The sequence below is a fragment of the Sceloporus undulatus genome, chromosome 3 (assembly GCF_019175285.1).
Source record: "Sceloporus undulatus isolate JIND9_A2432 ecotype Alabama chromosome 3, SceUnd_v1.1, whole genome shotgun sequence".
NCBI lineage: Eukaryota > Metazoa > Chordata > Lepidosauria > Squamata > Phrynosomatidae > Sceloporus > Sceloporus undulatus.
This window is the reverse complement of record NC_056524.1, coordinates 269134911-269157034: the sequence shown is the minus strand read 5'-3', so window position 1 is coordinate 269157034 and position 22124 is coordinate 269134911. Positions and strand designations below refer to the sequence as shown.

At 42.4% G+C, this 22124-nt stretch overlaps 1 protein-coding gene across 6 annotated transcripts in view; it reads left to right on the top strand.

Moving 5' to 3' along the window:
* The window catches only part of LOC121924985 (LIM domain containing preferred translocation partner in lipoma), a 318874-nt gene that overhangs the window by 125654 nt on the left and 171096 nt on the right, over positions 1 to 22124 (top strand). For 4 of the 6 annotated variants that reach the window (XM_042456641.1, XM_042456639.1, XM_042456640.1 and 1 more), the window contains one exon: positions 2174 to 2232. The exons of the other annotated variants lie outside the window; for them this stretch is intronic. The gene's annotated coding sequence lies outside the window, so the exon portion shown is untranslated. The remainder of the gene's footprint in view (positions 1 to 2173; positions 2233 to 22124) is intronic. 6 annotated transcript variants of the gene reach the window in all.

Below are 22124 nucleotides of genomic sequence, written 5' to 3'. Positions count from 1 at the left end.
GAAGGAGCTGGCAAAACCCATCTCTGTGGATTATACAGAAAGAACTACAAATCCTATCATGCTGAAAGATCTAGCATGATGTACTAGTTTGGGACTATGACTCTGGAGGCCAGGTCTTGAATCCTTGCTCAGCCTTGGAAATCTACTGGGTGACCTTGGGCAAGTTACATGCTCTCAGCCTCGGAGGAAGGCAAAGGCAAAGGATGTTCTACATTTTCTGTGCAGAAAAACAACCCTCAACATGGTCAATTCTGCGGATAAGAAGTTCCACGCCAAAGAATCTTGTTGCTTTCATGATTTTACTCATTGGGTTTTCTAAACGGCAGGAACCCTCCTTTGTGGATTGGGGTTTCCAATATTTTCAAATATTATTCCTTCTGCCCCAAGAGTAGACACAAACCATTTCAATGCTGTCTGCCCAGAAACATTTGCTCCTATTTTCTATTGCTTCTCAAAATGCAGGGATGTCTCTCAGTTATACACAAACACACAATTTTAGCCAAGTCTGTCCATCTGTCACCCCTCTATTCTTCATTCACCCCTATTTGGTGATTTGGAAACACCTGTAGCTCGAAGCCAGGAGTATCCATGGCAATAAGACGTCTCAGGTGGCTTTTTCTTCTGAGTCAGCCTGGCACTGTTGACAATTAAGTGGATAGGGGCCCTGTGTGCGAGAGCCATCAGTCTCCCCTTGGTTGTCTTGACAACCACGGTATATTTAGAAATGCAACAAGGGGTTCAGTCACACATTTGCTGGAGCCGAGTTTCACGGCTCAGAAATTGACTCTTCTGCATTGATGGTGGGATGCGGGGTTGTGATCAAAGTGCTGTGGGTCCTCCCTTTTAGAAATGGGGTTCTCATGCAGGAACCTCAAAATTAAGAGTGGGAGGACTGAAAAGAGTTTCCAAGAGGAGAAAATTGTACTTCTTATGGAACAGACACCATGGGGGGGGGGGATCAGAATTTGTAGTGGCAACATCAGCAGTTGAATCTGCTTGGGGTTTGGAAGGAGCAGAGGCATGGCTTAGGGATGCTCTTAGATCCATCCCTGTTGCTAGAGGTCCAAGTGGACCCTCTTGTTCAGAGTTATTGGCACCACCTTTGTCAAGATTTGCTTTCCTCAGATGTCAAATGTCATCTTTTTTAGCATGACAATGTGCATAATCTCACTCCCACATTCCAGTTTTGTTGTTCTCACTATGGAACCGCATCTGTGCGCCTGTCTGCGAGTTTGGTTGCTCACACATGCCAGCATTCAAATAAAGATGGAGTTGATGGTGCGAATGTATTTGAAGCACGTTCAGAGCATGCAGAGTGTTTTTCTGCTTTATCCTGAGTCTGTCCACATCAGTTATTTACACAGATGATGATGCAAATCTTTTAGGAAAACTTGGAAAAATACCTGACACTGATTCTCCTGGATTAAGTGGGATTTTTTTGGCAGCCTCACTTTAATCAAATGTATTATTAAATAGTCAGATGGATTATTTTTACTGTCTGAATAAGCCCAGAGATAACCTAGCCATAGTCCATGCACAGGTATCTTCCTGTTTAGACTACTGTGAGGTGTTCTTTGTGGAGCTGCCCTACAAGCTGCAGCAATTAATTTGCCTTTTATGCACTGTGTTAAAACGTGTGTTTTTTAAAGTACAGTTTGCTTACCTGCAATATTGTACATAGTTCAGCTTGTGGTTCAAAAATTGGAAAGCAAACTTCTTCAAATGTGATACTACTTTTGTAGGGGATGCAAACATTAATTAAACATTTCCTAGGGCCATGGGGCATAGAAAAGTTTGGGAACCTAGGCAGAGCTAAACTACCCACAGTAGCCCATGCACTGGTAACTCCCTGGTTAGACTGTTATAACACGTTCTACTACATGGGGCTGCCTTTGAAGACAACTCAGAAGCCACAACTACTGTAGTGGGAAATATAACAGCTCGACTGCTGACTGGAATACTATACAGACACATATACAGATTGAGTCTCCCTTATCTGGAATTGTGAAATCCAGAATATTCCAAAATTGTCCACTTGAGTGGCTGAGATAGTGATTCCTTTGCTTTCTATTGAATAACATAGATACCTTTTGGGAGGGCAACAACCAGCTTTACTCCAGTCCTGGGAACCTGATCTTAATCTGGCCATATTTTTCTGTGCTTTCGTTCACAGATATATTCAAGAGCTAACTGTCAACATTGGCTTCCTGGATCAGGAACCTGCACACCAAGGTAAGATGCACACCAGAAATGCCTGTGAACACAGCAACGTGCATTGAGCTGCCTGGAAATCTTGAGTCTCACTTGGCAGCCCAAATCATGGAATGGGCATCTCTATGGCTCTGCTCTGGTGCCACAATAAACTACAGTTCCCACAGTTCCATAGTACAGAGCCACGGCAGTTAAAGTGTGGATGCAGCCCTCCTTGACCTTAAGGATAAGTCTCAGACTGTAACTCAGAAAGAGAAACAGACTCCCCCCCCTACTTTCTTTTTCCAAGCATCCTGTTTATCATAAATAGGACATTAATAAAGGACAAGAGGAAAAGGCAGACAGGGAAATTAATAAAAATGCGTCAGAATTTGGTGCAAGGCCATCTCTTCCTAGTTGCTTGGAGACAAGACATTTAATGGTTCTGTTGCTCTCGCTGTGTGTCAATTTTGCTCTCTTGACGCTTGCTCTGAGAACGACAGAGACCATAGTTGAGACCTGTTATCAGTCCCTTATGTTTGTCATCAGGGCTGTATTTGGGTTTAAACCACTGGCCTAAACTCAAGGTTTTGTTGTTATGTGCCTTCCAGTTGACTCTGACTTAGGTGCTGGACTTAGGAGCCCATCCTGTACTTTCATTTTTTGGTAAGACTTCTTCAGAGAGGGTTTGCCATTGCCTTCCCCTGAGGCTGAAAGCATGTGACTTGCCCAAGGTCACCCAGTGGGTTTCATGGCCGAGCGAAGAATCGAACCCTGGTCTCCAAAGTCATAGCCCAGCACTCAAACCAATACACCATGCTGAACTTAAAGGCGCCCAACAATAAAGAAACAACAAATTGTATTGATAACATTTTAAGTTGTAGTTTGATTTGCTGGTGTTGGGTCTTAATCTGGGAGAGAGGTGCAGTAGAAATTAAATAAACAAAGGAATGTTCTGGAGCCACGATCTTTAGGATCTCTGATGGTTTAAAATCTACAATGAAAATTTCATTCCAAACTTTCTTTATTGTACACTCAGCCCTCCACATTTGTGGCTTTGAATTTTGCAAATTTGATTATTTACAGATTTGATATGTTCTCCAGGAATTTCTACATCCTCCAGCATGACTCTTATGGGCAACATCTGCCAGAAATCATGCTGATGTTTGGCAGATTGGCCTAGAGATTTGAAGAGATGTGTTCTCTTCTGTAATAAAAGTAATGGCTTTTTAATTTGCAGTTTTACCACTTTTATGGGTGTCTTGTGCCCCCAGTTCCAGTGAATGTGGAGGATTCATTGGTTTTCCCCTCCTCTTCCTCCTTTTCTAGGTGCAGCTTGCAGGGAAACAGAATTAGTCACCAAACTAAACCTGAATCAGTGAGTAGTAAACAAAGTTAAAAATCGGAGCAAGCAAGGCTAAAAACAGCACAATGGCAATACAGAGGTTATATTACATACAGTGGAATAAAGTATCAGCTGCTTTTGAAATTAAATCTAAGTTTACAAGCCCTAAAATGCATGAACCTGGGGGCTGGACTATGGGCTTGTCACATAGAAGGGATCCAGCTTATACCATCCTACTGCCCCAATTTGGTAGGGAGATCTCTGTCACTCCACTTTCCCAGCTACTACCAAAATGTTCCAGTTTTTCTGTCTTCCTCCCATGTTCCTCCTTCGTTTTCAGCTTACTCTCGTTGTGGCCACCTGAATCCAGAGTGAAAAAGTAATAATCCTTTTCAGTAGGTTCAGGCAAAAACAAACTTCTGCAGCCTCTCCCATGATTTTCACCATCTTGATCACTCTCTGATATGGCTTGGTGACACATGGGGCAATATTTTTGCAGGCTTAAATGCAAATTTGTAGAAATCTGTAAAAATCATTCTTGTAGAATCATAATATATGAAGGGACTCATTTTTTTTTTATCTAGTCAACCCCCTGCTTCTTATGCAGGAAATCTGAATCTAAAGCTGTTCTAAGAGGTGGCCTTCCACTCTCACTTGATAAATCTCCAACAAAGTAGAGCCCACCACCTTCTGAGACAGTCCGTTCCACTGTCAAACTCTTGCTGTTAGGAAGTTCTTCCTAATGGTTAGTCAAAATGTCCTTTCTTGGATACATTGGCTCAATTTTGACCCTCCAGAGCAGAGGGTGCAAGCTCCCTCCATCTTCTACATCTATTTCTTTCAAATATTTTTAAATGGCTGTCACATCATCACTCAGTCTACTCTTCTTTTGACTAAATATACCCAGCTCCCTCAGCAGTTCCTCATAAGACTTCCAGATTTTCCACCATCTTGGTTATCTTCCTCTGGATACATTTCTGCTGTCAACATCTTTCTTGAATTGCGGTATCCAGAACTAGACTCCAAAGGAAGACAGACAAAAGCAGAAAAAAATTGATATCATTACTTTCCTTTACTGAGGAGACTTTATTGTTTTCTTGTCTTCAATATGTGCAAAACTGTGTCTGGGACAGACAAGAAGAATAAAATTTCACTCCCACCTCCCCCATATTTTCTGATATGATGGTTGAGAATGAGCCAGGTCAACATTTAGATCCGAGAAGTCATATTCTGCTTCAGTATCAAAACTTGGACTGCTTACAAGTTCTTGAACTTTTGAGATGGGACTGTAGCCAGCCAGCTGGACACAGCTGGTGATAGACTGTCCTGAGGTCAGTCCAGTGGTCACATGGGGTCTGGCTTGACCATGCAGAAATGTCCTTTCTGACTCTTGATCCTCTGCTCTTTTCCTTATGAAGTTTTGACTCCTTCCAGCAACAAGAGTTGGGAGTGCCTTGAATGTATATTCCTGCATGGCAGGAGATGGATTGGATGGCCCTTGGTGTACCATCCAATGTTATGAGTCTATTATTCTATAAGAGCATTACAGAAGCAAAATGATTGAGCTATTCTCTTTTTTTGTGTCTGATACCCCCCCACACACACACACACCTTCCTCCTCCTCCCACCACCAAAAAAAATCCATCTTGCTCAGTGGCTCATGACTAACAAAATATTGCTGTTTCCTCTTAATTTTTTTTCACAAAAGCATATGGAGAGCTCCAGGGAAGCATATGGCCCTTTTCAGGAAAACATATTGATGAACGGACAAATTAGAGCCTTTGCCAATCTGCTGAGCATGTCTGGCTAGACCACCACAGCGACTCGGTTTGCATCTCCTGCAAGATTCGCCAAGGTGGCAGGCAGGCAGGCAGAGAGACGGATAGATGGAAAGGAGCTTTCGTGTAACTCACTGTGGCAATAGAAGCAGATTGGGAAATGTTGTTAAATAGCTGCAAAGTGCAAGCATGCAGGTTTGAACCTGTCTATGCAGTGCTAATTTTCCTGGAATTGGGGCTAAATCTTCTTCATCGTCACCATCATATGGTTACCACCACCACCACCAATTTCTTTTATTATTGCTGTATTATATCCCCCCTTTTCCCAACATCAAGATTCAAGGTGAATTACAAATTAAAACAAATGCAATCCATTTAAAATGCACCTTGAAACATTAATGCCAATGTTAAAGTAAGAATTAAAATATCAATGACATAATATTTCCAGTTTCTAGTATGGCTGTGAAAGTTGGGCAATAAAGAAAAGTGACAGACAGAGAATCAACTCATTTGAGATGTTGTGCAGGAGAAGAGTTCTATGGATATGGTAGATTGCTAAAAGTACCCATAAATGGGTCCTGGAGCAAATCAAGCCTGAGATCTCCTTAGAAGCAAAGATGACTAAGTTGTGATTGTCGTTCTTTGCTCATATCCAAAGATATGACTCACTGGAATAGACAATGATGCTTGGTAAAATGGAAGGGAATAGGAGAAGAGGAAGACCACATTCGAGGTGGATGGACTCAGTCAAGAAAGTTACAATTACCTTGAGTCTGTAAGATATGAACAGGGCTGATGATGATAGGATAATTTGAGGATTTCTCATTCATAGCATCACCATAAGTAAAAGTTGACTTGATGGCAATGGACATCAAAAGTAACATGATGCTGGAGAAGAGTTTGAGAGTTCCTGCATGGCAGGGGGTTAGACTGGTGGATGGCCCTTCTAGTCTCTTTCAACTCTATGATTCTATACTTCGAAGAGTTCTGTGGGTACCATGGACTGTTGAAAACACAAATGAATGGATCTGGGATCAAGTCAAGCCTAGAAGCCAAGATGACTAAACTGAGGCTGTCATTTTTTAGCCATATAATGAAAAGAAAGGACTCACTGGAAAAGACTATAATGCTTGGTAAAGCGGAGGACAATAGGAAAAGAGGGAGACCTGTGTACCAGATGGATAGACTCAATCAAAGAAGCCATGGCTGTGAATCTGCAAGAGCTGAACAGAACCTTTGATGATAGGAAGACTTGGAGGTGTCTCATTTGTGGGGTTGCCATGAGTTGAAGTCAAATTGATGGCAGTTAACAACAACATTAAACAAAATTAAAATAATAAACAGCAGGTTATCAACAGTACAGTACTCTGTTAAGATTTTTTCTGAAAAATATTTTGTTCTCAGAAGCGTATTGGAATAAATAAAAAAGTCTCTGCCTCTTGATGGAAGGACAGCAGAAAGGAGCTGTTCTAGACTTGCCAGGAAGGCACTTCTGGAGTCTAAAGGCAGCCACCCAGAAGTCCCTGAAGGAGGTATTTTTTTTCTGTCAGTTTTTGACAGAGCCATACCTGGTCCCTCAATAATTTCTTGTGGTCCTTGATCCCTCCAAACTCTCTGGATTACCCTTTAAAATGTAATTGCATCTTGTGGAAGCCTGAAGGAAAGAAGATTAATCTTTTAATATATTACATGCCATCCTGGAGTGTTTTACATATTTTTACGTACCCCTGCACCAAAAACCAAACAAACCCTGAGGTGGATTTGCAGCTTCTTGGATTTTTCTTTTCAGGTTTTGCAGTCCATGTGGGTCCCAGGTGGTCCCAGGAGAAATACGTTGTTCCTTGGACCTGCCATAGTTGCCCAACCTTGGTTTATAGAACTGGGTCCCCAGAGGATCTCAGCCTAGGCAGGGTTTGGACTGAAAAGTTTCTAAAGGATGAGCATAGCTTGGAAATGTTTGTGTTTTGGATAAAAAACCCCAGAATTGAGAGGCTGGAATTCTTTTTTGGACAATAAACGCAAGCTCTAAAGGTGGATTAGAGGTCAGGCTGAGCAGGTTATGGCCAGTCTTAAGAACAAATGTCTTAAGGAAAGGTCAAAGTTTCAGAAACAAGTTCTTCATAATGAAATGTTCCAAATTGGAGTGGTGGAGAACAGAAACAAAATGCAAACAACGTCAGAGCATGCAAAAACAAGTAAATTAGAAAGGCGGCAGAATAAAATCTAGTCTAATATAAAAGGCAACTGGCAGAATGAAAACAGCCCAAACCCAGAACAAAGCAACATACGGGGGGGGGGGGGGAGGGTGTATGACAAAATCAACTAAACCTTTAGTCTGAAGCAAAGAATAGTCGGCAGAGTTGCTAAACACAGCTTTTTAAAAACCGCAATTACAACTGGAAAATGCACTATTAAAGATACTTATTGCACACAGCCATCTTTCACCTGTAGATACTGTGTTCCCAAAGCATGTATAATGCACCCCTTTTCATTGAGAAGGAAAACCCATCAGTGAGCCTGCAATCATGGTAGCCCTCAAATGAAAAACTTTTCTACCGGGGCAGTTGCAATATTGGCAAACACTTGGTTTCAGTGTCCTTGGTTTCAGTGTCCTCTCTCCTTTTCTATTCTCAAGCAAGGTGTATATACTCATGTATAAGTCTAGAAATGTTAGTCCAGTGGTTCCTAATTTTAGTCCTCTAAGAGTTTTGGACTGCAACTCTCAGAAATCTCAGCCAGTTTGGCCAAGAGCCAGGAATTCTGGGAGCTGAAGTCCAAAACATCTGGAGGACCAAAGTTTGGGAACCCCTGTGTCAAAAAATTGACCCAAAAAACCTGGGTCAACATATCCAGGAGTCAAAGTCAGGACTGTACTTTAACTCTTATTTTAAAAAAGGAACCATGCCCTGGTGCAAGGCAAGAACATAATCTGTCCTGCAAACAATGACTCTTCCCTTCTCTCTCATCCATCCAGCGTTTCGTGTGAGCACAAAGTTATGTCTGCCGGATTTTTTTTTAAAAAAATTGTATTGTTTTCTTTTGTTTCATCCTTCAACTCTTTTGTTACATGCTACTGGATTTTACCCTTCTCTTATCAAAATCCATAGTTTTGGCCCCAAAGCCTGCCCTCAACTTATATATGAGGTCAACTTCTAATTGAATTTATAGTCAGCCCTCCATATCAGTGGCTATTTTAGCAACGTATTCAAGCACTCGTGGCTTGAAAATATTATATATATATATATATATATATATATATATATATATATATATTCCAAAAATGCAAACCTTGATTTTGCCATTTGATATAAATTTTACTATTCATTGTATTTAATGAGACTCAAACATCCTTAGATTTTGGCATCCACGGGGGGGTCCTGGAGCCAAACCCCAGCAGATACCTGTTGGCACTCTTCTTTCTTGCTTGATGTGCAGTAACAAAAACAAAAACCTTTGGCCCACCAGAGATGCTAACTTACAGCACCGTCTGAAGTAAACACTCTCAGAAGGAGCTAACAGTAGCAGAGTATGGAAGCACCAGTTCAGTTCAGTTTAAGTATTGGCAATGTACTGACCACTCGAATTCACTCACTCCAAGCCTTTGGAGGTTCTTTATCATAAGTTGCAATAGCAATATTTATAAATATGTACAAACTCTCCTCATGACTCCTTTCAACATTCACCGTCTGTAATCCGACAATCCAAGCAACTCCAACCATCAACAACCACCTTCTCTGACCCACTATCTCCAATCCACTATCACTAACCCACCTGCCCTGGGTCTTGATGCACTTATACAGTCAGCCCTTCTTATACACGGATTTTTTATACATGGATTCAAGTATCCATGGTTTGAAAATGTTCAAACAAGTATAAATTTCAAATATCGAACCTTGATTTTCCATTTTTTATAAGGGACACCATTTTGCTGTGTCATTATATTTAATGGGATTTGAGCATCCATGGATTTTGTTATCCATGGGGGATCTTGGAACCAAACCCCAGTGGATAACAAGGGTCCACTGTATAGAGAGTTGCTTAATAGTCATTACCTGTTGCTCTTTAGCATGACGCAATCTCTGTTGAAAGCTTTTACATCATACCAAGTGCTATGACTTAGCAATTATAGCCACGCACAATATTTTACAACTGGTTAAAGCAACGTTGTTCTAACAATACCAAGAGCCTACTATACTGTATTTATTTTTTGCTATTTCTTATCTTTTCTATTTAAAAAAACAAACAAACTTAAATTGCATTAACAGAACTCCAGAATTATGTTAAAAAGTAAAAATAAAATACCCTGAAAGACATGCACAGGACATGGAGACAGAGTGAAGAGGGAGCCAGGAAGAGAGCATGATGACAGCAACAGCTCCAGTTGCGCGATTACGAAGACTCATAATAATGGCTGCTCACAAAATTGGCATGGTTCCATTTTGTTTTAATTGGCAGAGGGCCCTTTTGCACCTCCAGAGCATGGCATTTACATGCTGCACACTCCCAAGCCACCCAGAAGGCGCCCAGCTGCCCACATGTGGGCCAGCTTCTGGGCGCTCCAGCAGCATGGCATTTACATGCCACCAGAATGCTGAGAAGTCACCCCAGGGCCATAGCAGGGCCAGAAAAGTCAGCCAAAAAGGAACATCTCTTTGCCACCCCTTTTTCAGCCAGCTTCAAGGTGGACTGGGGTTGTGGTGTGTCGTTGCTGAGGCCCCAATCTTACAGGCTGCTCTCATACTGCAGAATTAATGCAATTTGACATCGCTTTAACTGTCTTGGCTCCATCCTATGGAATCTTGGGATTTGTCATTTGTTGTGTCACCAGAGCTCTTTGACAGAGAAGGCTCAGTATCTCACAAGACTACTAATCCCAGAATTCATTAGCATGGAACCATGACATTAAAAGCAGTGTCAAACTATACTGTTATTGCAGTACGGATGCCAACTTAGAAATGAACAGCTTTAATCCTGTTGATAACTTACACATACATAATTCTTCTTCCATGGATGTGGCTGGCTGTTTTTCTCCAATGCAGTATGTATACATTCAGTTCAGTGTTGTGGAAGTGTACATGCACAGCCATTATGCATACATATTGGACCTTATGCATACAGATGCATGTGTTCCTTTAGTTGCAGAGTTTTGCAGTCTTGCAGTTTGCTAGTGAGCCAGACTTGCACAATCGCTGTGTAACTCGGTGCGTGTAGTTACCCTCCACCTCAATGAAGTAGCATCTTGGCCCATGTCCAGCCTCATACTTCATCAGTATCACTACTAATGTACACATAAGTATATTATGCGAATCACTGCAGACTTTCACACATTAGCACTGACACTTGTCTTCACTTTTCTGTGCAAATTCGCATCTGTGCTGAAAATGTGCAGCCACGTGAATCCATACAGAGCATTTAATAATGTGCATCCTTGCAGATACACTTCTTTTCCAGCACCACATCTCAGATATCTGAAGATACTCTTAGATACTCTGGTAAAAAATGTGATTCCTTTCTCTGCAGAGTTTCAGGAGTTTTTTTCCCCTCCCCTCCACAAAAATCCCCAATTCCTCTGAGTCACATGTGGCCGGATCACAGTCTATTTGAATATAATGAGGAATATTTTTATCATGTAGACAAGCCTTCGGTCTCTCACTCCACCTCCTTTATGTGCAAAGTTCTTTTGGGTAGCAAATTTTCAGTACAGCTGAGCAGTTGGTGGGGAAAAATGTGCTGTATTCAAAGCTGCAAGGACCTTTCCTTGCAGAATCACCCCTCACACTCTCACTTAAGAGAATAGTCTTGTGAAATATATATATTTGGGTGACTCCTAAATGTTACAGAGCATTTAAAAAATACCCACACTCTTCTTTGTCACAATATTGAACAGGGCTTGCTATTTAGAGTAGTGAATCAAAATGTCAGTTATAAAAATATGGAGTGGCAGAGTGTTCCCACTTTGCTGAAAAAAGTTTGATGTGACAGTTTTGTTAATCATATGACTATTACACTGAATGTGCTTCACAGCCCTGTCTGCCTCAAAGAGTTAGTCGTTTTCCCTTTTTCCCACCCCCTGCTCTCAGTTTGTAGTTGGTTTCTCATGAGCTGGAAAAGAGCAACAAACTTACTCCCCACCCACCCTCAAAGATATATTTTAAGGTTACTGCCCCACTGAAATGAAAGCCACTAGTTTCCTTTCATCCCCACTGTCAGTATGCATGCAGGATCAGGCAGTGAATCCAAGTACTAATGCATAAGTGTATTCTTCATAGATAAATGACAGGAGAATAACTTTTGGAGCCTTGGTTACATCATAGTTAGTCCTGGGTCCCATCCTAGAAGAAAAGTTGCAGCAGCTTCCTCCTCCTCCTCTTCCTCCTCCTCCTCTTCTTCCTCTTTGTCTTCCTCCTCCACCTCTTGCTCTTCCTTTTCCTTTGTATTTCTGCTATTTCCTTGTCCAAGAAACCTATGCATTTGGCCTAAGGCAAAAGGCAGGATTCTCAACTCCAAGCAGCATTTGTGTTGTTAGAGAGGCCCAGCATTCCCTCTGCAGCCCATCATCTATCAAGGCAGCTTTCACCATCTTGAGACCTATCAGAACTGTTTACTTTGTTGACCAAAGTATCCAACAGAGAAACAAGGATTCTGTAATGTTATTTGCCTTTACTCTGACTTCAACTTATGGCAACCCTCAGAACAACAGACTTCCAAGAAGTCATCAGCACCCCTGCTCATGTCTTGCAAAGTCAGGACAGCCATGGATCCCTTGAAAGAATCCAACCATTTGCAATATAATCTTCCTTTTCTCCAATGCCTTCCACTTTACCAATCATTATTGTCTTTTCCAGTGAGTCACATCATTTCATGATATGTCAAAATTTTGGAATTTTATCACAGAATCATAAAATTGGAAGGGACCAGAAAGGACATATAATCCAACCCTGAACCATGCAGGAATACACAGTTACAGAACTCCTGAAAGATATCCATCCAACTTCTGTTTAAAGACCTCCAAAGAACACGTAGCCACCCTCCGAGACATACTATTCCATTCTAAAATTTGTCTTCCATGTTGTTCTTCCTGTTATGCAGAGTTCTTGACAATGTGGAGATTTGCACACTATTGTAGATTTATAGTTGGTCCATAGAAAAGCTTGGCCCCAAATCCCTGGCTTTTGTGATTTGTTTTGTTCTCGTGGACTAATGGGACAATCTCCATTTTTGTCTTTGTTTTGCTGTTGCAAAAGCTGAGAGTGCCTCTTAATCTTTATCCTAGTATTATTGACCTTGTTCCAGCTCAACAGTCAACTTTTGTGTTGTTGTTGGTCCAACTCCAAACCCTAATCTTTGCAAGAAGAGTAGCATAAAATGTTACATTAAAGCAAAACAAAACAGAGTTTCATAAGCACCAGGATTCCCAGTTGGGAGGCAGAAACCCTTCCAGCTCATGCCCAGAACGCCTCCTTCTGGAAGGAGCATAATGGCATGATCCAGGGTACACTCTCGTTCTTTCAGTGTGTCTTTTCTGACATTGTCGTCGTCATCATCATCATCATCATCATCATCATCATCATCATCATCATCAGGGTTCCTAGATCTCAGTCCTTGGTGCAGAGTGATACCCTCTTCTCCAGTATTCAGAGAGAGGGGAGGAATCTCTAGGTGAGTGAAAAGTCTTGAAAAGTGTGTGTACAAGTCGAGTCTCCTTTAGGCAGAATTCTGAAATCTGAAATACTCAAACAACCTAAACGTTTTCTCATGGGTGGATGAGGTAGTGACACCTTGCTTTTTGACAGTTCAGTGTAAACAAACTCGGATTCATGCACAAAAATATTTAAAATAGTTTATAAAATTAATTGTATACAAAACATAAATGAATTTTGTGTTTAGCCTTGGGTCCCAACTCCAAGAAATCTCATTATGTATGTACTGTATATGCAAATAGGGCAGATGGTCCTTGTGGTCTCTTCCAACTCTGTGATTCTATGATTCTACAGGCATTTCAGAATCCCCAAACACCAAAATACCTCTGGTCCAAAGCATTTTGGATAAGGGAACCTCAACCTGTATATATTCCCAATTACTTAGAGTTGTTTTGTTTTTTTAATGAATAGTGAATCTGTCAAACTGTAGTTGGTGCTTAATTGGTCACCATGGGCTAAGCCTTCTCACCTCATAGCATATCAGGGCCCATCTCTTGTCATATCAAAAGGATTCATCTCCAGGCCCTAGATTTTGGTCTTGAAATCTCAGGTCCTGGACCACAAGGAGACAGATAGATTTCAAAGTCCTGCAGGGAAGTAAATAGACCCACCATATTCTGCACTGATCAGGCCTCATTCCTGGATAGACCTGTTAGCTAAAATATCATCCATCTCTCAGAACAAAGCAAGGCAGCTATAATGATTCAAGGTTTTTTTGCATTTGAACTTTTGTTTCCTCATGTCTCTGGTAAGATGCAGCTGATATGTCTTTGCATTTCCCATTCCAAAGAAGTAGCGGGTGGCAGAAGTGAACTGCAAAATCATGTCACCCCTGTTGACATTTGGTTTCAAAGACCATTCTGGCAATGGTGCATGGCTATTTTTCTCTGTGTTAAAAAAAATCCATATTAGGAGAAGTGATTTTTCTGTTTTGGTTGGTTTTCTTCTCCAAGAGGCTATGGTGGTTTAGAAGCTGCTGGAGATCCCTGCTGTGAGGACTGGAAGGAAAACACTTTTGCCTTTTAAGCCAGGACATTCTGAGCTGTTGGCTTGGCAAACTGTCCCTCAGAGTTGTTTCTCCAGGGCTTTGAAATCTGTGCTTCTCCTTGCAGCCTTTTGGGTGTCCTTTTGGCTGTCAATTGCTTCAAGCAATTAAAATAAAACAAACACATTCACACAATTCCCTCCTTCCAATCCTTATTCAGTCCTTTTCTCATTGGAAGGGGGAAGCACAAGAGTTCAATGTTATTGGAACTAGAAAGTAACTTTTCGCATCAGAAACACTTTGCCTGAGTTAGGCCCCATTCAGACTGGCATCAAAAACCTGGAAGGAACTGGGCTGATTTGGATGCCTCTCCCCCGAATCTCTCCGTTAGCAAGTGCCCACTACAAAAAGAGGGGCATTTTAAATTGAATGCATTCTGTGCCTGCTGTGAAGGTGCCTGCTGTCAATCAAGCGATCGTCATGGTGACATTTTTGCAGGGGCATCAGAAGTGTCCTCTCCCTCCTTTTTGTTAAAGAGCCATCCACAAAATGCCCCAAAGTGTCAATTTTTAAAAAAACCTCTTTTTTGTGTGTTGTGTGTATATGTGGGCATTTGGGCCAGATCTGCCCCTGTCCCCATTTTCAATCCCATGCAAGCTAATGCATCCCCCCCCCCTTCCCCCCCCCCCCAGAATGCCTCTTACACATGAAATAATAATAATGATGATAATAATGATGATAATAATAATAATAAATTCCTCACCTCAGAAATGCCAGTAAAGGATGCAATTGCCATGCATTCTTTTTCCCCCCCCTTTAAAAAGCAATTCAGGGCTGCCTCTGAATTCAGTAGCAAAAGCATGTATCATTTTATCTAATTGACAAGAGTGAAAAGTGTAACATTTGCATTATAAGTCTGTCCTTTGACTGTAACATTTGCATTCGCAACATTTCCCCTTTGCTGGAAGCGAGCAGAGAAAAGGGAAAGTGCACAAGCTGCTAGCCCTGCTCTATCTATCTATACATCTGCCTCAAGAAAAGAAATCATGCGCATATTTGGTCAAAAATAATTTTAAAAAAATATGAAAGGGGGGGGTGCCTGATGTGAGCTCCGTTCGTGGCCTGCCTTTGACCTGACCTGACCTGACCCTTTTCCTCCTGCTAGAGGAGCTTTGCCATTGCCTTCCACTGAGGCTGAGAGAGTGTGACCTGTCAGTTCCAACTAAAGTAGACCCATGGAATCAATTGGGAATAAAATGGAAATGCAGCGCAGGCATTCCTGTAGCATCCTCATATAACACAAATGGTAATAATAATAATAATAATAATAATAATAATAATAATAATCCAGGAGCAAGAGAAAGTGAAAGTAGAACAAGCAGCCTGATTTCCCTACATGCCCCAGCATAGCCCCGCAACCCAATTCCCCCTGGAAATCCTCCTCCTCCTCCTCCTCCTCTCCTTCCTTGGGGATGCCCATTGACCCTTTCCTCCTCCTCCTCCTGCTCCGTTTTAGGATCCCCTCCATGGCTCCCTTCCTCCCATGGCCCCTTTCTCCTCCTCCTCTTCCTCCTCCTCCTCCTTCATCACTTTCTCCACCCCCACTTCTCTCTGACATCCCTTTGCAGCCCAAAAGTCACCCCTGATTTCCCCCTTTCCATCCAGATTCCCCTTTTTTCAGCTCTTTCCTCCTCCTCCTCCTCCCCCTCCTCCTCCTCCCCCTCTCTTCTGATGATGGGAGGGAATGCTCCGACCTTTGCCCGCCCCCTGACCCTAATCCCTCCCTAATTTGCCCCAATCATGATCCAAATTTCAAAGTCCAAATTTCGCGCAACCTGAGTCTTTTGAGAAAAGATGGATTTTAGCCCGAATCTGGATATCTCGGTGTAAGGGGCATTTCCTTGTGCAAGCCCCAACATGGATTGTGACAGAATTGGATCCAATATGAACTTCACGTGCAAGAATCGCTTTCAAACCTGGTTTTTACTGTAATCTGAATGGCCCCTTAGAATCCTAGAATCGGAACAGAACCTAGGGGTCATCCAATCCAACCCCCTTCTGCCATGTAGGAAGACACAATCCAAACCCTCCCTGTGGCAGATGGCCATCCAGGCTCTGTTTAGAAACCTGCAAAGAAGGAGAATCCACCGTATTCTGTGATGACTAGCTAGAGAGTCTCCAAAAAGAGGAATGAATTAGAGTCATAGAGTTGGAAGCATTCCCTCAGAGACCATCAAGTGCAACTACCTCTAGAAAGCAGGATCTCCAGTTAAAGCATCCCCAGCAAGAAGCTGTCCAGTCTCTTTCATAAGATGCCCAGAAAAGAAGACCTCACCATCTCTCTCTTTCTCTAGGCAGTTGGTTCCATTGCCAAACTGGTTTCACTGTCAAAAAGCTCCTTCTAATGTTCAATCAAACCAAATCTACCCTCCTGTGTCTTCAAACCATTAGACCTGGCCCTTCTTTCTGGAGCATTGAAGAACAAGATTGTCCCCCTCCTCTCTATGGCAGCCCTCAAGGCATTTCAAGAGGGTGATCATGCCACCTCTCAGTCATCAGGCTAAACTTGCTCAGCTCCTTCAACCTTTCTTCCTATGTTTTCTTCTCCATGCCTCTTGTTATCCTTGCAGCTCTTCTCTGAACTGGTTCCAACTTGTCTGTGTGTATAAAGATGAAAACAGTGCTACCCTTTAGAATCAGAGCTGGGAAAAGTGACTTGTTTCCACAACTCTTGGATTTTCCCAGGCAGCATGGCCAATCCAGTAGCAGCTGGTGGCTCCCATGTCAATGGAGCAATGAATCCACTTCCAGACTTTAAATTCTCCAGTGTTCTGAATCTGAGAATTCCATAAGTTCAGCACCCTGGACAGCTCCTTAAAAGCTAGCCAAAACCTGGAATGGATTTGCCTTCCCATTGACACGCGGGGCACCGTTTACCACTGCTACAGTCCCCATCATCCCCAGACAGGCTAGCCAATGGTGAAGAACTCTGGGAGTTGCAATAAAAATAATATAAATTCTAGAAGGCTTCTTTTTTTTGCCCCCTGCACCTGCTTCGGCAGCCAGACCTTTCAGTGCATCCAAAGTGACATAACATCACTCCCAGCCACCAGTTTGGCTGATTTTCAGCCATTCTATCTTCTTCTGCTATGTTTTTTTGGGAAGAGGAGGTTGTTGTTGTTGGTTGTGCTGTTGTTTCTATTGTTGTTGTTGTCAATTTCTCACCTTTTCCCCAGGTTGGTACATAAAGTGGCTTACAGCTATTTAAAAAGAGTATTGTTAGAAATCCCACAAGCAATAAAACTTAAAACACAATGAAGCAATGAAAAATAAATAAATAAAACCAGGTTAAAACATGTGTCACTTAGCAATATCCAGTGTATTGGGTAAGATAGGCTTTACATAATCACTCCTCAAATGCCTTCCAGAATAAATAATTCTTTGCATGCCTGCAAAAACAAAGTAGGGAGTATGTCAGTCTAATGTCTCTAGAAAGGGAGTTTGAGAGATCTTGGGAGCAGCCACCAAGAAGGCCCCGTCTCCGGTGTTTCCACCAGATATACCTGTGAGGGGTTAGGACAGAGAGACAAGCCTCCCCAACAGATCTCAGAGCACGGGATGTTTTGTAAGGAAGAATATAGTCCTTCAAAAGTTTGGGAGGATTTGTAGATCGTATGTTGCTGTTTTGTCTTTTTTTCTTTTACTTATGGTGACCCTAAGGCCTCCATAAAGTATCATATTATAGGGTTTCCTTGGCAAGTTTCTTCAGAGGGAAATTGCCATTACCATCCTCTGAAAGAGTGTGATTTGCCCAAGGTCACCCAGTGGGTTTACATGGCCGAGCTGGGATCTGAACCCTGGTCTCTCAGTGTTATAGTCCAACACTCAGACCATTACTCCATGCTTGGAGTCAGTAATGGGCTGGATGAGGGAAAACAGACTCAGCCTGAATCCAGAGAAAACGGAAGTACTTGTGATAGGTTCCCCTGGTCCAGGGATGGAAATTTTTCCACCTGTCCTGAACGGGGTCACGCTCCCTGTAAAGGACACTGTTCGTAGTCTGGGGGTGCTCCTGGACTCGTCGCTCCACCTAACTTCTCAGGTGGATGCGACAGTCAGAGGCGCCTGTTATCAGCTTCGACTGATACGCCAGCTGCGACCCTACCTGGGCCAGGGGGACCTTGAAACAGTGGTACACGCACTGGTAACCTCTCAACTCGATTTCTGTAATGCGCTCTACATGGGGCAACCCTTGTACCAAACTCGGAAGCTTCAATTGGTTCAGAACATGGCGGCTAGACTGGTTACGGGTACCTCCAGAGCCAGTCATATAACACCGGTACTGGAGGACCTACACTGGCTGCCAATTTGCTTCCGGGCGCAATACAAGGTGTTGGTTATAACCTATAAAGCCCTAAATGGCTTGGGCCCAGGGTACTTGGAGGACCGCCTCTCCCCATACAATCCGCCCCGCACTCTCCGGTCGGGGGGAAAACAGCTATTGAGAGTTCCTGACACGAGATATGTGAAGTCTGCACATAGGGCTTTTTCTGCTTCGGCCCCGCAGGCTTGGAACTCTCTCCCTGTCAAGCTCCACTCAGCCCCTTCCCTAGAGTCCTTTAGGAAAAACCTAAAAACTCACTTTTTCTGTCTTGCTTTCCCCCATGTCCTTTAATTCCATCCTTCTCCTTTATATTGCTGTAATGTAATGGATGTCTTTGGTGTCATTGGTGTTATTAGCTTTAATGGTTTTAAAAGGTGATTGAATGATGGATATTTTTATCCTGTAATTTATTGCTAATGTGGGGGGGATTTCTTTTATTGGATTTATTGTTGTTATATTTTAATTGATTGTAAACCGCTGTGATCATTGGAATAGCGGTATACAAATAAAGATTCATTCATTCATTCATTTATTGTAGGGGGAGCAAAATGTGGTTTGGACAAATTTTGGCTGGTTTTGGAGGGAGTAAATCAGTCCAGAATGGGCTAGAAACACATCAAAAATTGGTGTATGTGTGTCTAGGTCTTTAGAGGACTTCTGGGGGATCAGTTGGGTGTCCCAAGGGGTGGCATGTGGCTCCCAGGCCACATATTTCTAATCCCTTCTGTAAGTCAATAAATCAGTAAGAATGTTCCATAAACTTGTTGCAGATTCTTCCAGCAAATCTGCATCCCGCTGTGACTGGAAATATCGAGGGAGGTGGCCATTTTCAGTTTGGGCCTCTTGGATGAAATGGTCACAGTTCCAGTTCTCCTTTTTCTCCAAACTGGGTTTCACATCCAAGTCTCAGTTTTGTGTTTTGGCCTTCAGCTCAAGTTCATTAGTGCTGCAATGGCCCACTTCCCTAAGTACAGAGACCCTTGAAACCACAATGCGTTTTCCCATCAAAAGGGAGGGATCCTACCTAGGGTTTTGCTTTCCAGTCCGCTCCTTCTGCTTCCTAAAATACAAGTTTCATTTCCCTGTGGTTTAGTACTTCTAGAAAATGAATCCCTCTCCTCCAGCATTGCAGAAGAGAAAGGAGGGAGGGAAGGAGAGAAGGAAGGGGAAGAGACAGATGAACTGGTTTCTCAATCCAGGGCTCAGTATTTTCTCCAGAGTTATATTTGACAGGAATAATTGCTTGGACAACCTTTTCTTAATAATAATAATGGCAAAACAAAATCCGGGCGGTTAACAACAGTAAATATAAAATAATAACAATTAAAACTTAAGACAATATTAAACAGTATAACATATTAAAAACACAATGTCAATGCATAAAAACAACAATTAAAAACTAAAAATCCTGATATCCCTCTGTTGATCCTCGACCATCACTAAGATGGGGCCACGGGAGGAATGAGGGAATCAGGGAACCTTGGAACCTGGGCCGGGATGGTTAATCTGGAAAGGCCTGCCGGAAGAGATCCGTCTTGACCACTTTTTTAAAGCTGTCTAATGATGTTATCTGACGGATCTCTGATAGGCTCCTGTTCCTTCTTACCTTCTCTCAAAGTCAAATGTAGGAGACCAGGTGTTCATTGGGTGCAGAATCCATGCCATATGTACCAAATTTACTATCTACACACACAAACACTCACGGAATAGAATCATAGTCCACCCTATTCTGCCATGCTGGAAGACACTTTCAAAGCGCTTTCAACAGATAATCATCCTGTTTCCGTTTAAAATCCTCCAAAGAAGGAGACTCCACCACCCTCCAAGGCAGCATCTTCCACTGTCAAACAGCTCTTACTGTCAGGAAGTATAGCTTGGATCCACTGTTCCATGTCCCAGTCTCTGGAGCTGCAGAAAACAAGCTTGCTTCATCCTCACTATGATGTGCCTTCAAATGTTTAAGCAGGGCTACCATACCACCTTTTAACCTTCTCTTCTCCAGGCTAAACATAACCAGCTCCCTAAGTCTCTCCTCATAGGGCATGGTGTTACCCAAAATGCCAGACCACCCCATGTCAATATTTAATAGGGGAATTTTATTAGCTCATTTAATGCTGTTGAGAGGGCATAGGCAACTAAAAGCAGGGATCAAGCTTATGTATATCTGTTCCAAGAAACAGAACTCCAGAATGCAAGGTCCAAATTGATTTATTTGTAAATTAAAAGGGAATCACCATTCGCACAGAGACACTCACTCATGCACACATCCAAGAACTAACGATAGTTAGGGATTGCAGATGCTGTATTGAGGTTCCACTTGGAGGGGCGGGGGTTCCTGTGAGATGGAAATGGCTCAGTGTGCTGCCTGTGGATCTGGGGTAGCCAGTGGTCTCTGAAGAGTCAGGTGAGATACAGACAAAGTGTCTGATTGCAGAACAAGACCTAACTGGGATTGCATTGGCAGGCGTATTTATAGGGCAAAACATATCCTAAGGAAGATTTTGGGATTGAAATCTTTCCAGGAGAGAAGAATGAGGAGGGAACTTGTGAATGACTGGGCAATCAGTGCAAAGGTCTCTGGGCAATGGAATATTGCTTCCAATAAAGCAGTGTTATCAATGAAGGTGTTATGCAGTTCCTGGTCTTGATTGATCTGTCCTGGTTATGTGCTTTTGAGCTTTCCCTCATGTGGAGCCTGTTGGATCGCCTTATATCATGATTAGTTTCCTGCACTGGGGGTGCCCCCTTCATTATAATATCAACTTGATATTGAGAAAGAGGAGGGGTGAAGAGGGCCAGACCTTGGGGTAACAATGGTTTCCAAATCTTTCACCATTTTGGTCACTCTCTTCTGGACGTGCTCCAGCTTGTCCACATCCTTCCTGAATTGTGGTGCCCAGAACTAGACACAGTATTATTCCAGGTGAGGCCTGACCAAGCAGAATAGAGTGATACTATTACTTCCCTCAATCTAGACACTACACTCTTATTAATGCAGCCTAGAAACGCCTTGACTTTTCTAGCTGCCCCACCACACAGTTGACTCATGTTTAGCTTGTGGTCTATTAAGACTCCTAGATCCCTTTCACATGTACAGTTGTCGAGTCAGATGCCTTCCATCCTAGCCAGTTTGCAAGATCTGAGCAGGGAAGTTGATAACCAAAGGTCTTGGAGGTCTCTCATTCAGAGGGTTGCCATAGGATAAAGTCAACTACATGGCAAATGACAATTGCTGCCATCACAAGGAGACTTAATTGTTGAACAAGCACTTTTGTTGTCTTTTGAACAGAGTAAGTCAGAACAAAGGATTTCACAGAGTGCCTCTGACTGAGTAGGTAGTCCATCCTTTGCTCATGTGTTGCTCCTTTTTTCCTTTTTTTTAATATGGTGCCTCTGCAAAGGGTTTCTGTTGTTTAGCTGAACATCATTTATTTGAAGAAGAAAAGAACAGCCATCTGTTGGAGCACGAGACAAAATAACAAGATGGATCTGAAACTAAATAAGTTCACATCTGCTTAGCAGAATCATCGTAAGACAAGTGAAGGATCTAATGAGAGGCACATGCTGATAGAAACAGAAAAAAGAGATGGAATGCCAAGGATTTATTTTTCCACCTTCAGGTTGTTGCCACTTCTCTCTGTGCTTATTTTTTGTCCCTTTGGAAAGCTTTTCCTTTAACTAGAAAGCAAAAGGAGCAGGTGAAGTCAACTTAAAACAATAGCTTCTTTTTTGAACCTTGCAC